The sequence below is a fragment of the Agelaius phoeniceus genome, chromosome 6, assembly GCF_051311805.1.
Source record: "Agelaius phoeniceus isolate bAgePho1 chromosome 6, bAgePho1.hap1, whole genome shotgun sequence".
In the NCBI taxonomy this organism is placed as follows: Eukaryota; Metazoa; Chordata; class Aves; order Passeriformes; family Icteridae; genus Agelaius; species Agelaius phoeniceus.
In genome coordinates this window covers 59777811-59792577 of record NC_135270.1, presented here as the reverse complement: position 1 = coordinate 59792577, position 14767 = coordinate 59777811, and the positions used below count along the sequence as shown (strand labels likewise).

The window sequence follows — 14767 nt, the reverse complement described above, 5'->3', positions numbered from 1 at the left end:
CTGAAGCCTCATCCCAGCAGTTTGAGCTGCTGGAATAATTCCCCATCACAGGCCACACACATACACCAGGTGCTCAGGGACAAGCAGAAGCCACCAAAAAGCTCACCCACCTAGACACCTTCCACTTTATTTTTAGCATCTTCTATCTCTGAAGGATGAGTGGCTACCCATCTATATTCTATATCCCCTCCCTAAAAAAATAGCTGAAAACTGACAATATTTAGCTCTTTTCCCAGGCCAATTCTTGATGCACTTTTGTAATTAAAAAGCACTAAGAATGTATTATGCAAGTTAAATTGTTAGTGCCTAACCACATGCATCTGCCTCACCATGCAGATGAATATAAATCACGTTCACCTCAACACCCCTTCAGCAAGTGCCTGTTAAGAGCAGGCATATTGAAACACCAAGAAGTTGGGTTTTCACTACTTAAAAGATAGTTTAGCTTTAAGTACAGCTTATGAAGAAGTCAGGAGCATTTAGGTGGCACAAATGCTTTCAGCAGTGCTTAAACACAAACAGAACTCCAGCTGCACTTGAAAAGCACTTCTCTTGCAGTCATATACATTATACATATGTATATACACATCTGTACGGATATTTTGTAGCTTTCTAGCTCTAGGCTCGCCAATAGCCCACGATATTCAGGCTGTGGTTAGCAGAAGAACCAAAATGCTCATCTCCCAACAAGGTTACTCCATATTTACTAGAACCTTTCCTCCTGCTGGGGAGTAGATAACATGGCCACTCAATACCAGCCTGATAAAAGAGTTCCTTGGGTTCCTTCAGGGCAGCTTCATATTGTTTCTACCAATCTGAAAAGCCCTGCTGGTAATAATCCTACATTTCTATATGGCAAAAAAAAATCATATTGGAGAGTTATTCGCTCAGGAAATCCACAACAGGCAGATGTAAGCTAACCTAGACCTTCACACTCAGTGAAAGCAGGAGATAGTGGCCCAGAGCTTGCTGCAGGATAATGGCACAGGTTCACACTTCAAAGAAGATTAGTCAGGGCTTAAGAGCTACTTAGCTTTAGGAAGAGGCTGGATTAGAGAGTGTATGAACAGCAGTGACCTGGCTATCTCCTTAAGCAGAGTTTGACACCTGGCTGAAGCACTCCCCCTGAATGCAGAAGCTGCAGGTACCTGGCTGCAGAGCAAAGCTGCACCGAGTCACATCGACCCTCCCACCTGGCTGTTTTTATAGCCAGGCTGGAGCACCCTGCCCTGACCAAGCACCTCCTCTGTAGTAAGGCTGAGCTCTCCTGTGAGCAGCTCGAAGGCAGTAACTCGATATTTCATACCGCAGGAACTCCTCGTCCCCACGTTTCACCTGGCATCCTCAGAGCTGAAGCCCTGGAGGCAGCTGCCAAGCGCTGGCCAAGCTCTCAGTGGAAAAACTAATCCTTGCTTCCAATAGGAAGCACACACTGAGGGCAAGAGACAGTGCCAGCTACTTCCCCTGCACTCAATAACAACAAATCCCAGGAGATGCAGTTCCTCCAGCCGCAAAGGCAGCGCGACTGCAGGCAGCCAGGGAGCTTTATCTTCAGCATGGAAAATAATAACTTTTCTTTTAACACCTGGGAGGCTGGGGGGAAAAAAAACAACACACAAAGAACTGCTAGGCTGAAAACAGGCCAAAACTGGACATCTCCAGGAGCTACCCACAAGAATAAGAACCATCTACCTCAGTGGGGAAGTCAGGAAGCCGAGGGACAATAAATATAAATTGGTCACCAGCTGAGGCAGCCTCAGACTCCTTTGGATCTTTCTGAGCCAGGCTGCTTGCCTGCTCCATACAATTAGCACTTGCAGTAGTTATTAAACCATTAACCCCGCTGAATTCTGGAGACTTCTTTGAGATCAGCTCTCGGGGGGCCCAACAAAAGCCAGCTCAGAAGGAGCCCCAGCCTGTTATGGCCACTCCAGCAGGGCAGGCTTGCAGGGGAGCAGCACAGAGCAGAGCAGATGTGTCTCCTTCAATAGCTGTTCCTTGCATGGACCAGTGGTTTGTGGAGACATGCTGCAAAGGATTAAGCTCCCCCTCTGTCCCAGCTGTGTGCAGCTACTCCCTCTGAGAGCTTTTTAAGAGCTTCACCCAGCCAGCTCGCTTAGAGAAAACAACTCCCTTCCCGCCTCCCTCCCCCTCTCAAAAAAAAAAAAAAAAAAAAAAAAAAAAAATTAGCTGTTATTTTCTGTCTTTGACAAGTTATGGCTATGTTTATACCCAAATTGTTGAAACAGTATGGAAAAAACAAGCACCAAGTTTTAAACTCCCTTGGATTAATAACTCTGCTCTAACAATCCCTCTGACACAGGGAGGACACTCTGCATGCATCATAAAGCAGAGAGCAGCAGACGAACAGGTCAGCCCCAGCCAAATCTGCCTTGCCTTTGGAAAGAGCTCCTCACACCTCCAAGCACAAGCGTGGTGCCAGCCCGGGCTGCCTGAGCAGTCCTGGGTGTGCTCAGCTCCGAAATTCACTGAGAATTGAAATTCACTGACAATTCGTAAGGGAACCGGACAAAAAAGCAGCAAATCTTTTAACGTGAAGATTTAGCCAAAACATACAAGTCAAACAACTGCCAGCCGTCAAGTGCTGTGTTACAGGGTGCTAATGTATGCCATCCAAGCCTCATTACTTGCGCTGAATACAAAAGGCAGCAGATAATACACTGCAGAGCTCCAACTCCTACTTTTGTGCACGAGCCGAGGAAAATGCCAGCGTCTCGTCTCGCTTTATGTCCTTGCCCAGCTCACCCGAGTGAACTGGGGGGGCTGATGCCCTTCCAGCACACACTTCAGGTAAGCAGACCTCGACCAGCTCAGTGAAATCCCAGCAGTGACACAACTCTACCCCAGCCAGCAGCACAAAGTCAGGTGAGAAAAATTACGTCGAGACAAGCACACAACAGAGGGGCACATCCTCGCCTACCCTTGAGGATGCATCCTTAAAAGCAAACAAATGAGGTATTAATATTCCGTATGGCCAGCTTCCCACCAGTCCCAGTGAGGCACCTTAATACATAATACATCACCTCCACTTCCAGCCTCGGCATTCCAGCTGGAGTTCTTTGAGGAGCCAGAGACATGACATGTTTTAGGCATTATTCCCCCAGCCACCAAGCTTTGTTCGGAACGGCACACGGACCACCTATGGAAATCCCTGCTTGGATTTGCCAGCAAAAGCTGCATAGTTCTCCGTGGCTTCTGACCCGTGCCAGCTCCCCGGCACCACAAAAGTCTAAGGTCTACCGAATTCCTGAGGGATTAAGCCAGGGAGGAGGGGGTGCTGAAGAATGAGGCCAAAGGGTGCAGCAGTTTCCAAGCAGCAGAAGGACAGAAACGCCGCTCCCCAGCCTGCCTGGGAGCGCAGGGACAGCACTCGGATTCCAACCAGCAAGAAACGCTCCGCAATTTCAGCGCCTCACCTAAGGCTGACAGAAACACCACACAGGAGATGCTGGAGGATCGCGAGTCCCTGCAGGTGAAGGTTTAAGAGCACATTAAATGCACCTTGTCCGGCCCTTCTGGCTTGGGGTCCAGAGAAGGGGATTAGGGCTGGCTCAAGGCTTGATTACATCCAGCACGCCTGCTTGCCGGGCACAGCTCCATCTCCCCTTATGTCCTCCTTAGTCATATTTACAGGTGACTTTACAGCCCAGAACTGCATTCTCTCCCCACCGGGCAGGGGATCAAGTGCGAGCACCCGCCCGGGGGCTCCTCCTGCCCAGGCCCGCAGCAGGACAGAGGGACAGCGGCGGTCACCCCCAAACCACCCCCGCGACAAACACACCCCGGCCCCCAGAGACTTCCCGAGGGATCCCACCGGGACCCCCATCCCGGCAGGACAGCACCGCCCGCTCTCCCCGCTGCCCCTTCCCCATCCCCCGGGGCTGCAGGGACCGGCCGGGAACAAAGAGCCGCGCCGAGGATGCGCTGCCCCGCGGGCAGCCGAGCATCGCTGGAAAAAGCCACGAATCGATTGCAAACGCGTAACCGCGGGGTGAACGCGGCTCTGGGGTGCGATGCCGGCTGCGTGCGTGTGCGTGTCCCGGCCTCACCTGGCTCCCGCCGCCGCCGCCGCCCGGTGCTCGGCGCCGCGCTCCCCCAGCCCCGCGGCCGCACGGGCGGAGCGGAGCGGGCCGCCCACCGGCGGGCGGTGTCGGGGGCCGGCCCGCTCCGCCCGACCGCCGGCCCCCGCCTGCCTCCGGTGGGCTTCGTGCTCCCCGGCACCCGCAGCCCCCGGGAGGGGCCGCCCGCAGCCGCCTCCGGCGTTTGCTGCTTCTGCAAAGGGGAGTTGGAGCATCCAAAGCGCTGGGTCCACACAGCCAACTCTGCCTCGGCGCCTGACCCGAGGAGATGCCGCTCTTTGCTCACAAGGAGCTGTAAAAACAAGGCCTAAGGCACCCTTGAGTGCTTTCCCATCTATTACAGATTGTCCTCCAGTGTTTTCAGCTGCAGAGGTCACCTTCCCCTAATACACCCTCTGCAAGGGGGAACCACTTCTTAAATGGCAACATCTGAATTAGAAGAGCTTTAGTCAATGTCCCTTTTTTGGGGCTTTGTTTTAAGCACCTATTTGGCCAGTACAGAAAAGGGCAAACAGCTTTACTTGTGTTTTTCTCCTCCCACCTATTTTTTTTTCCAATAAAACCCCCATAGCTAACAAAAGAAGAAAACCTTTAGACCATCAGGTCCTGGCTCACACATCAATTCACTTTACCAAAGAGCAACTCAGAAGCCCTTACCTTGACTCCAAACCCCAAAGATGAAAGCGGCTCAGCTTCCCCTTGCTCCCCCAAGCCCAGTACCAGGGGCAGCATAGGCTCCCTGCTGCACACAGAGGGTTTTATACACCCTGCCAGGCAGGGCTGCAGCAGGTGCAAGGAGTTTGAGCTGGGCAGGGACAGGTGAGAGACCACAAATAATGATCTCTCCCAGGAGACAGTGATTGGGGTGGGGGGATTTTGGGGGGTGGAATTGCTAGAGGGAAGGTGTGCGACAGGTGAGTTAAAATTTTGACTTCCTAATGAACATGCTCTACCACACGAAGGAGATCAGGGAATTTTCCAGGTAGGATAACAAACTACAAAATAAGCTTTTTTTTTCCTACACAAAGGCAGATGTAACCTGCTGCCACAGGTAATTCAGCTCTTTAAATAAACAACAGAACTGGTGGAAGAAAATGAGATATTCCTTATCAACAAATTGTTCATTATTTTTTTTCTGTTCACTGTGCTACTGGTAAGAGCATTTATATTAGTGTCTCTAAACACATCCCAAAGTTTTACCTGTTTAATTTTAGAGAAACAGTGTGTTTGCCGCTGGATTCCAACCAAACTGGATCCAACCCAATTTATTTGGTTGTAGCACTGTACATCCAATATTAAAACTTTCAAAAGACAGATTTGTTGCAAGTTAGGGCAGTTTTTTTTCAGGGAAATATTGCTAACCCCTGCATGAGTTGAAAATAAAGTGTCAAAGTGTCTGTGTCAGCAATAAAGACAGCCAGTGAGAAAAGGCATCAGAAAGAACTTCAGAGTTAGGCTTGGGGGAGGAAATGGTCACTTAAACAATGGGGAAAGCCCCTTTTGGCTTTGTCTCTCTGAAGTGTAAAATCCGAGGCAATTATTCATTAATCAATATTTCTAGTGCTGTGGCATCTTCATAAATAAAACGGAAATATGTGAAAAGAAAGGATGTTTCCTCTCTCCTCTAGGGGGGATAGGGTGTGAGGGAAGGAAGAGGTAAGAGCTGCATTTTTCATGTGTTTTAAACACCATTAATTTCCAGATTAGGGACTCAAAACTCTTCACAGGTTCAACTTCTGTCTTGGCCAATTCATTTTGGCCAGGGGCTCTGGCTGAGAAGAGGAGGTGGCTCAGCCATGCAGGAGGTGCCACCTCCCAAGATAAAGGTGCAGCCAGATTTTCCAGGAGACCAAAATCAATTCTCAAGAGCAGCACTGCACCTTGTGGTGGCTCTGGGATTGATTCCCAAGCTGTTCAGTCATTCCTGTGTGGGGAAAGGGGCAGGAAAACAGGGACCACTCCAGCAGAAATCAGAGCCCAGGGATGAGTCCAGGGGCTGGGCTTCAGCAGCTGCACAATTCCCCCCTGAGAGCTGGCCTGGGATTCAGAACAAGGGGTCTTCCAGTGGAAGGTGTCCCTGCCCATGGCAGGGGTTGGAACGAGAGGATTTTTAAGGTTCCTTCCAACACAAACCACTCTGTGATTCTAGGACTGTTTGCAGCCCAATTTCTATCTAACCTTTACAATTATTGGGAAAGTTACTTAAAATGTAAAGCATGTGGAAGGGATGATTTAGTGTTCTCCAAGGATGCAGAGCACTTAATAGACTGGAGAGGTTTTCACTTCCCCCTTGCCATCGACTCCCAGCCCAGACTGGCACTGTGTCCTCTCAAGGTTAAATATTTCACTCCTAAGCACTGGAACCAAAATAGCTGGTTATCTGTGGTTTTTTCCCTGCCTAAAATTGCACATTCCCTGTACGCTGCAAGTTTCTCTTCCCCGCATAACCTGCCAAAATCAGAGGCTTCTGCGTTATCAACAAAAATATCTGCAGACTGTAAGAAAGAGGCATGATGAAAGAGGCAGAAATCAGAAATCATCAGAGAGCACTCTTTTGTTATTCCTTTCTATGGTTTGTTCGTTGGAAATACTGGTTTTTAACTCAGATCAGTATGCCATGGAGCATTTGCTTTGTAACCAAGCAAAACAGGCCCCGCTTCCACAGCACGTTAAGAAATATCCATTCCTCTCCTCTCTCACCCTTGCTCTGGGTTGAGACATTTCAGTACAATCCTCTATTGGTCTTGTCCTTCAGAACTTTTCACCTGAGGTGAAGTCAGAGACTAAATTTGGATGTAAGCAGGCTCATTCTTCCATGCAGGTAGCGTAGCTGGGAAAGAGTGGGACACATGTCCCATTCCCAGCTCTGCCTTTTTAGAGGATTTTCAAACTGAATTTCACTGCTCTCAGCCTCCACTTCTTCTGTAAAATAACAATGCCTAATTTTTGTAAGAGCCTCTTGTAAAATCTGTGTATTATTATAGCAGCTGGCTGTGTTGTACAAAGTAATGATACATCAGATTTCTTTCACAGGTGATATTCCTGTCACTGCCTTATTGCAGAACCCAAAAAGTACCAACAGCACGTCCTAATTAAGAGACTAGGTCACATAAAAATTTATATGAAGATATATTTTGCCTGTATAAAATGAACTGAAAAATCATTGTCCTGACAGCAGAATGCTGCACCTTATGCTGCTACTCCTGGCACCTGTGAGGAGATGTATCAGCTCTCCTAAGTATGTCAGGACATGCCACAGAAGGTAAAGGCAATTTTAAAATAGTTGCCATTAATTTTGCTGCTGAATGACTTTCCCAGATTGAATATTGGGGACATCCAGCACACAAATCAGTGCACATCTCCATCACAAGACTCACCTTTACACCAGCTGGTAGCATCTGTTTTAAGGGGGCCCTCTCTTCCTAATAAACAGCAGTCACTGGAATGGAGTAGCCATGAGTAATTCAGGGAGAGTGAGAACAGCATCCCCTGCCACAGACAGGGAAGTTTGTTTAAAACAACTCCGCTTTGAAAAAGTTTGTGACCAATGAATTATTTTGAATGTAACCATGTTATGGATGAACAGATTTCTTCTTCCTCCAACTGCAAGCCTGATAAATGTCAACTGCAATTGAAACTCAGTCAGGAGAATCTACTTGGATTCCTTTCTTTAATGTATCTCACTGCTGGCATTAACAGGAAAGCTGGGCAAGGCCAAGTGGTGCCAGTGCAGCCCCACTGCTGGCTGGGATTTACAGTAATCAATCCTACAAGGAGGCATGGGATCCAGCTTCTGCTGCCCAGCCCTCGTGTTCCTGAAGTGCTCACAGAGCAGGAAAGCCATAAGAGCTTATTTTTGTCACCAAAGTCAGCAGATGTGACTTGGAGAGCACACAGAGCCCAGATCTGCTGAGTAGGAAATGCCATTTTTACACACTCACTCTTCAGAGTAGAACCAGGCTCCTGCTGACTGGCCCAAGGTCGCTGGAATCCGCTGCAGTTGTTCTGGGAATGCAGCCCAGGAGGACCAGTGCTCCCATCCATAACAGAATCACAGCACAGCCCTTGCTCTTCTTCATAGCCTTCAACAGAATCAATGTTGTAATGCCAAGGTGCACCACATATTCCAATTTCCCCAGAGATAAAGTGCTGAGGAAGCCCTCCACGTGCATATTGGAGTCTCAGCTAAAACATGAACCATCTGTCAGTTCCCTTGGATATTTCCCCCCCCATCCTACAAATTCCACTACAAAATTAGGCTGGCAATAAAAAAAAGCACTGGACCCACCACCCCAAAGCAGGCTGCCCCTAAGCCCTGCTCTGACATTAAACCCTCCAGCCTCACAGATTCACAGAAACAGAGACTCAAATGCAGATCTCCAAGATCATTGAGTCCAACTTGAAATATGGTTGTTCACACGCATAATACCCAGAGGGACTTTAGAAACTGCAGCTTTCTTTTGCTTTTCAAAACTTGAGGTTAAACTAAACCCCCAAATCCACAGGTTTTAAAGAAGTGCAGTGTCAGTACTGCCAGTCCATCCCTATCCATTCTAAAATAGCAAAGAGGGGCTAAAAGCTCCCAGCACAGAGACTTTTGGGGTCTTTCCTATGGATAACATATGGAATTGGGATGCCACTGTGTTTTAGAGTGAAACAGCAACACACCAGAAACCACCAGTGTTTTCATTTTTCCCCTTGAGGATGGTTAAGAGCAGAGAAATACACATTTTTGTTTTGGAAACATTGAAATTAATTAAGCCAAAATCCTACAGCAGGAACCAGATCCAGCTGTTAGCAGAACCCCAAGCAGGGGGCTTTCATCCTTTTTCTCGCTTCAGAGAGCTGATGCATGGATCACCTTGAATCTGTGAGCTGGGAAGGGGTGGGAAGCACTCTGTGATCTCCAGCAGGTCTAAAGCCGACCCTAAGTATGCAATTCCCTGATTTTGTGAGGAGGGGGTGGGTCCATGCCTCAGCCTGTAGAGATTAGGGAGACCTAAAAGCAAGTACACAGACTAAGCCAGCCAATGCAGGGACACAAAAGAGTGCTTATTTTATGACCAATTAAAAATAATAATGCTCTGCTGCTGAGATCTGCCTGGGTCCAGCTGAAATCCGAGTCCCTGCAGGGGTCCGGGCAGGCATTTCGGCTTTCAGGGAGCAGAGTATTAGCTGGGCGTGCTGCTCCGTGCCGGAGCCACGCAGTGTTTGTGCTGCAGGACACATTCCTTTATGTTTGCAATGTTCCCGAGTGCTCCGCGGGGATCAATTCAGCTGAGAGCAGCCCGTTTCGGGGCGAGCACAGAAAAGTGATTTTCTTTATGAGAAATATTCCCTTTTAACCCTCCGGGCGGGTTGCGCAGCTGCCACCTCGAGGCGGCAGCGCGGAGGAGAGCGCAGCGCTGCGCTCGCTGTGACAATAGCGAGTCCGCAGGACATCCGAAAGGGGCCGGCTTTCTTCTGCCAGAGGCTTGAATAGCAACAGAATCCCGAAAAAAGGGAGAGAAAAAGGACCGCGTGAGGCAAAAGGAACTGTCCTACAAATTTGGTTTTGTTGGAGCGAGTCTAGAGGAGGCCGCCGAGATGAGTGGAGGGATGGAGCAGATCTGCTGCGAGGAAGGGCTGAGATAATTGGGATTGTGCAGCCAGGAAAGAAAGGAAAAGGCTTTGGGGTGACCTCATTGTGGCCTTCCACTGCTTCAAGGTAGCTGAGAGAAAGTTGGAGAGGGACTTTTTGCAAGGGCATGCAGTGATGGGACAAGGGAGAATGGCTTCAGACTGAAAGGGAGTAGGTTTAGCTTGGTTATTAGGAAGAAATTCCTGGCTGTGAGGGTGAGAGGCCCTGGCACAAGGTGCCCACAGGAGCTGTGGCTGCCCCTGCACCTCTGGAAGTGTTCCAGGCCAGGCTGGCTGGAGCTTGGAGCAACCAGGGATAGTGGAAGGCGTCGCTGCCCGTGGCAGGGAGCGGAAGTAAATGAGTTTTAAGCTCCCTTCCAACCCAGACCAGTCTATGATTTTATGATATAAGAGTTTTCACTGATTTCAATGGGCTACTGTTAATTTCTTGTATTTTTATGTCCTTATGCAACCTCTTCCTTGCCTGTCAGAGGTAGCACCGCTCCCAAGAGTTGCATGAACTGGCTGCACTCAGGGAATAATTTCTTATTATATTATGGAAATCCTGCTTTTCACTCTGCTGGACATTCTGCTTACGAGCTGGCTTAATTGTCCCACTGTCTCCTTAGACTGTGAATAATTATCTCCATTTATATTGTTATCCTGAATGTATTTATAGCCTGATTCTTTTGGGTTAGCATCACCATCTGTTTCCTCAACAGTCACATATTCGGGGGAGAGCGAGTGCTCTTCACATTATGCAAGCAGCTTTCTTGATTAAACCAGCCCGGCGTGGATGGATTTTGTTATGAAACCCTGGCACATCTTTAACTCTCAGGCTCCTATTATCAATAACTCTGAAAAGCCCATCCATTAAATTAAGCCACTTTTAAGCTGCAGCTTGCATTTCAGAACTCGTGTTAACTGTGATTGATTAACGTAATTTAAGAGGAGATTTCCAGTGGACTATAAAGACGGTGATGTCATTAGCAGGAAACTCTGATCATTCCTAACCCAGGGATAATATGTTCAGGAGGAAGCCATGGGCTGTGGATTCAACTAGGGCCCCTGATTTTTGCAAAACATATCTAAGCAGTCATTTTATATAAAACATTCTATTTAAAACATAAGCATAGTGCCATAAATATGTAATTATAGCACAGAAAGATATAAATGGGTGAGATCTGGGGATGAAAACAGATCATGCAAACATCATGCTTAGACTTTAGTCATATATAATCTAAATTACTCCACTTTTTAGACCTAAAGTATTTCAAGAGCAACAAAATTAAGTATAGTATATTATGTCTTTATAGGACCCCTATCCAGAGATACTCAGGAGGATTTTACAGAATTTGAGAGGAGGAATATTCACACTCCAGTGAGAGCACATTTTCACCAGGCAGTGACTGCAAAGCTTCCCTGTGCTGTCCTTGAACAGAGAGGGCAGACAGCACTCCAGGTAGTAACTTATCCCAGAATCATGGAATACCAGGTTGGAAAGGATCTCAAGGATTATCTGACACAACTTTTCTTGGCAAAATCACAGTTGAAATAAGATAGTCCAGTACCCTGTGCAGCTGAATCTTAAAGTGTCCAATGTTGAGGGATCCACCACTTCCCTGTGGAGATTATTCCAATGGCTGATTGTTCTCATTGTGAAAAATTTACCTTGTGTCTGAACAGAATCTCTCCAGGAGTACTTGGGAAATTCTGGGATTGTTTCCCTGACAGAAAAACCAAATACAGAAAAGTTTCTTGAATATAATTCAGTCAGGTGTAATTACCACTGCGTGCATGTTCTTGGTGCACTGGGGAATTGCTCAAACATGGCAGAGTTAAGGTTCTGTTGTGGAACTGACATTTGAACATATTTTCATGCCTCGTTGTTTGCATATCCTTTAAAGTTCAGCTGCATTTCTGTGTTCTGGAAGGCCATAAAATACTAACCATAAAAAAAAAAAATTAAAAGCCATTAAAAACATAAAACCACACAAAATCATAAGGCAAGTTGAAGTTGGTGTCACAATGTTTAATCACTGCAGGGTTTTGTTTGCTTATTTTTTCATTTGTCAGCATCCTCCACTGCTGCCTTGGCAATGATCCCTCCTCCTCCAGAATCCACTGGGTGTGTGCTGGTCCCATCCCTGTTTCTGTGTCTCACATCAGCACTACAGCCTTGTCCTTTCCTCTCCTAGGAGAGGATGAGAAACTGCTGATGGGTTGTTTAAGAGTGCCTGGGCTCCTATGGAGCTGTGGGATGGTGGCTGAAGGAGAGAGAGAGCAGGGATTTCTGAGGGATTGTGATTTATTATGATCTCCTTGCTTTGAAAGGAGTCTCCCTGAGTTTGTCACTGCAAAGTTCCCCTTCTTCACACCCTTCCTGCATTCCCTCTGCACTGCCTGGATTCCTCCAAGATCCCTTCCAGGATGCCCCATCTGCTACAGCTCCCCCAGTCTGCACTTCTGCTCCACACACACCAGGACCTTCTCTTCTCAGTGCTGCCTCTTGACCCTGCTTTGTCACCTTGGTGACTTTAGGGTGACCAGAAGGGGGGAACACGACAAGGCTGGGACAGGAGCAGCAGAGAAAGCATTTGTGCAGAGCTGCTAGCCCATGGGCTAGTGAGGGGGCTGGCCCAGGCAACACAGCAGATGGTGGCAGTGACAGCTTTCGGCGTCTCACATCACTCCCACTCATCACCCAGCTCCCACTCACCTCCACCTTCAGGGGCTGCAAATAGGAAGTGTGGATGTGGGACACAGCAAAAAGCACAGCTCCACAAGCTGCTGCAGCAGCTCACAGGTCAGGGGGGTTGGGTTCAGTGACAACAGAGCACAGCAGTGTCACCTCAGCCTTCCCTGAAATCCTCTGCCTTCATTAGCACCCTTCTCCTCCTCTGCACAAACTCTCAGGCTCCCAGCCTGGCCTGGCTGGTAATGAGCAAATCTCTAGACCCAACTTCCCAGTTAATTGCTTTTTCAATGCTTTTTTTGCTTCCCTGAAGAAGAAGTGGGTCTTGTGCACTTGGCTGAAATAAATACTCAGGATTCATCTTTTGGGGGTTCAAGCAGGGCCACGGTCACACTCCTGGACATCACAACTGCCTGAAGAGCAGCAGGTTTTACAGGTGTGCTTGTTGTGGGGAAGGGGAGGATTGGCAGGAGAGAGAAGATGGTTGTTGGGACTGAGGCAAATGCTACCTTTGGAATCTCTTCCACAGATTATCCCAAATTTGCATTACAATGACCAAGATCTGTTAGAAACTCCCTTTTCCCAGCCAGGGGATGCAGTCACAGAGAGACACATACCACAAACAATATTCATCAGAACACCTTTTATTGATTAGGTTCTTTCTACTAAGCACAGCTGATCTTCTGCCTCTCTCATCCCCTGTCTCAGGCCACCCAGTCTTGAAAGCATGAATTCCTAGAAGGTCCTGAGTTGAAAGTGTGAAAAACGCCAATCACTTGTTTTTAAAATTTTAGAAATTTAATAGTAATAAAAAGGTTATAAAATAGTAATATAATTAGAGTAATAAAATACTCTGATAGGTTTAGGTTTTAAAAATAGTAATACAATTAGAGTAATAATAATTTGGACAATTTGGATTAGGACAATATGAGACAATAAAAACCAAGAGTTACAGACAGTCCGGGTACCTTTTTCTGGGCAAAATAAGCCTGAAAAAGGACGTTAACAGAGGATTAACCCTTAAAAACAATAACCTGTTGCATATTCATACATCTCATACATGATGCATAAATTCCATTCAAACACAGGATTCTGTCTGGGCAGTGTCACCTTCTTCCTCTGAATCCTAACAGTGTCTTCAGGGCTGAGCGAGGCAGGAAGAAGTTCATTTCTTCTGGTAATGGAGCAATAAATTCTATTTCTCTGAAAGATTCAGGTGTCCTGTGGCTGCTATCTCGCTGCAAGTCCTCTCTTTAAAAGAAGTATCTTACATAGTATAGTTTCTATTTTAACATTATGTTATAACCTAAAACTATATTTAACACACTACTTGAGAAAATTAACACAGCATAACTTTTCTAACATAACACATAAAATATTCATTTTAATATTTGCACAAAGCCAATCATAAAACATGCATTTTTCACAGAGAGGGATCCACAAGGATCACTGTGTCCAACCCCTGGCCCTGCACAGATTGTGACCACCATGGGGTTTATAATTTCTATCCTCATTTTATTTTGACCTCCCATCTTCACTCCCAACTTCCACACTCCTGTCAGAGCAGAGTGATGTGGCTTTTTTAGTCCCTGAGTTGTTTTATTTCTACTCAAGAGGGAGGATGCTGTACCCTGAGAGGGTGCATTTAACCTGATAGAAATGGCTTTTTGCATTAAACGTGGCTGTTTCTGTATCAGCCATGGCAGCAGGGCCAGGACAGTGCCTGTCCCTCTGTGCTGGCATTGCTGAGGGACCTCCAGCCCTGGTGCAGTTTTGGGACACTCACAGAAGGACATTGAGGGGCTGGAGCATGTCTGGAGAAGGGAAAGGAGCTGGGGAAGGCTCTGGAGCACCAGGAGAGGCTGAGGGAGCTGGAAAGGGGCTCAGCCTGGAGAAAAGGAGGCTCAGGGGGGACCCTGTGGCTCTGCACAGCTCCTGCCAGGAGGGGACAGCCGGGGGGATCGGGCTGTGCTCCAGGGAACAGGGACAGGACAAGGGGAAACGGCCTCAGGCTGTCCCATGGGGCAGGCCTTCACAGTTTAGGGTTGTGAAAAACGCCAATCACCTGTGTTTAAAATTTTAAAAGTTTAATGGTAATAAAATGGTTATAAAAATAGTAATACAATTAGAGTAATAATAATTTGGACAATTTGAATTAGGACAATATGAGACAATAAAAACAAAGAGTTGCAGACAGTCTGGGTACTTTTTCTGGGCAAAATAAGCCTGAAAAAGGACCCACATCAACAGAGGATTAACCCTTAAAAACAACAGCCTGTTGCATATTCATACACCTCATACATGATGCATAAATTCCATTCAAACACAGGATTCTGTCTGGGCAGTGTCAGCT

The 14767-nt window shown here is 47.2% G+C and overlaps 1 protein-coding gene across 2 annotated transcripts in view; it reads right to left on the bottom strand.

The window, feature by feature from the left end:
- The window catches only part of ARMH4 (armadillo like helical domain containing 4), a 60962-nt gene extending 56750 nt beyond the window's left edge, over positions 1-4212 (bottom strand). Inside the window, exon 1 of one of the 2 annotated variants that reach the window (XM_054635245.2) lies at positions 4071-4212. The gene's annotated coding sequence lies outside the window, so the exon portion shown is untranslated. The remainder of the gene's footprint in view (positions 1-4070) is intronic. The other variant, XM_077180833.1, reaches the window with a different exon arrangement.
- Between the last annotated feature and the right edge of the window lie 10555 nt (positions 4213-14767).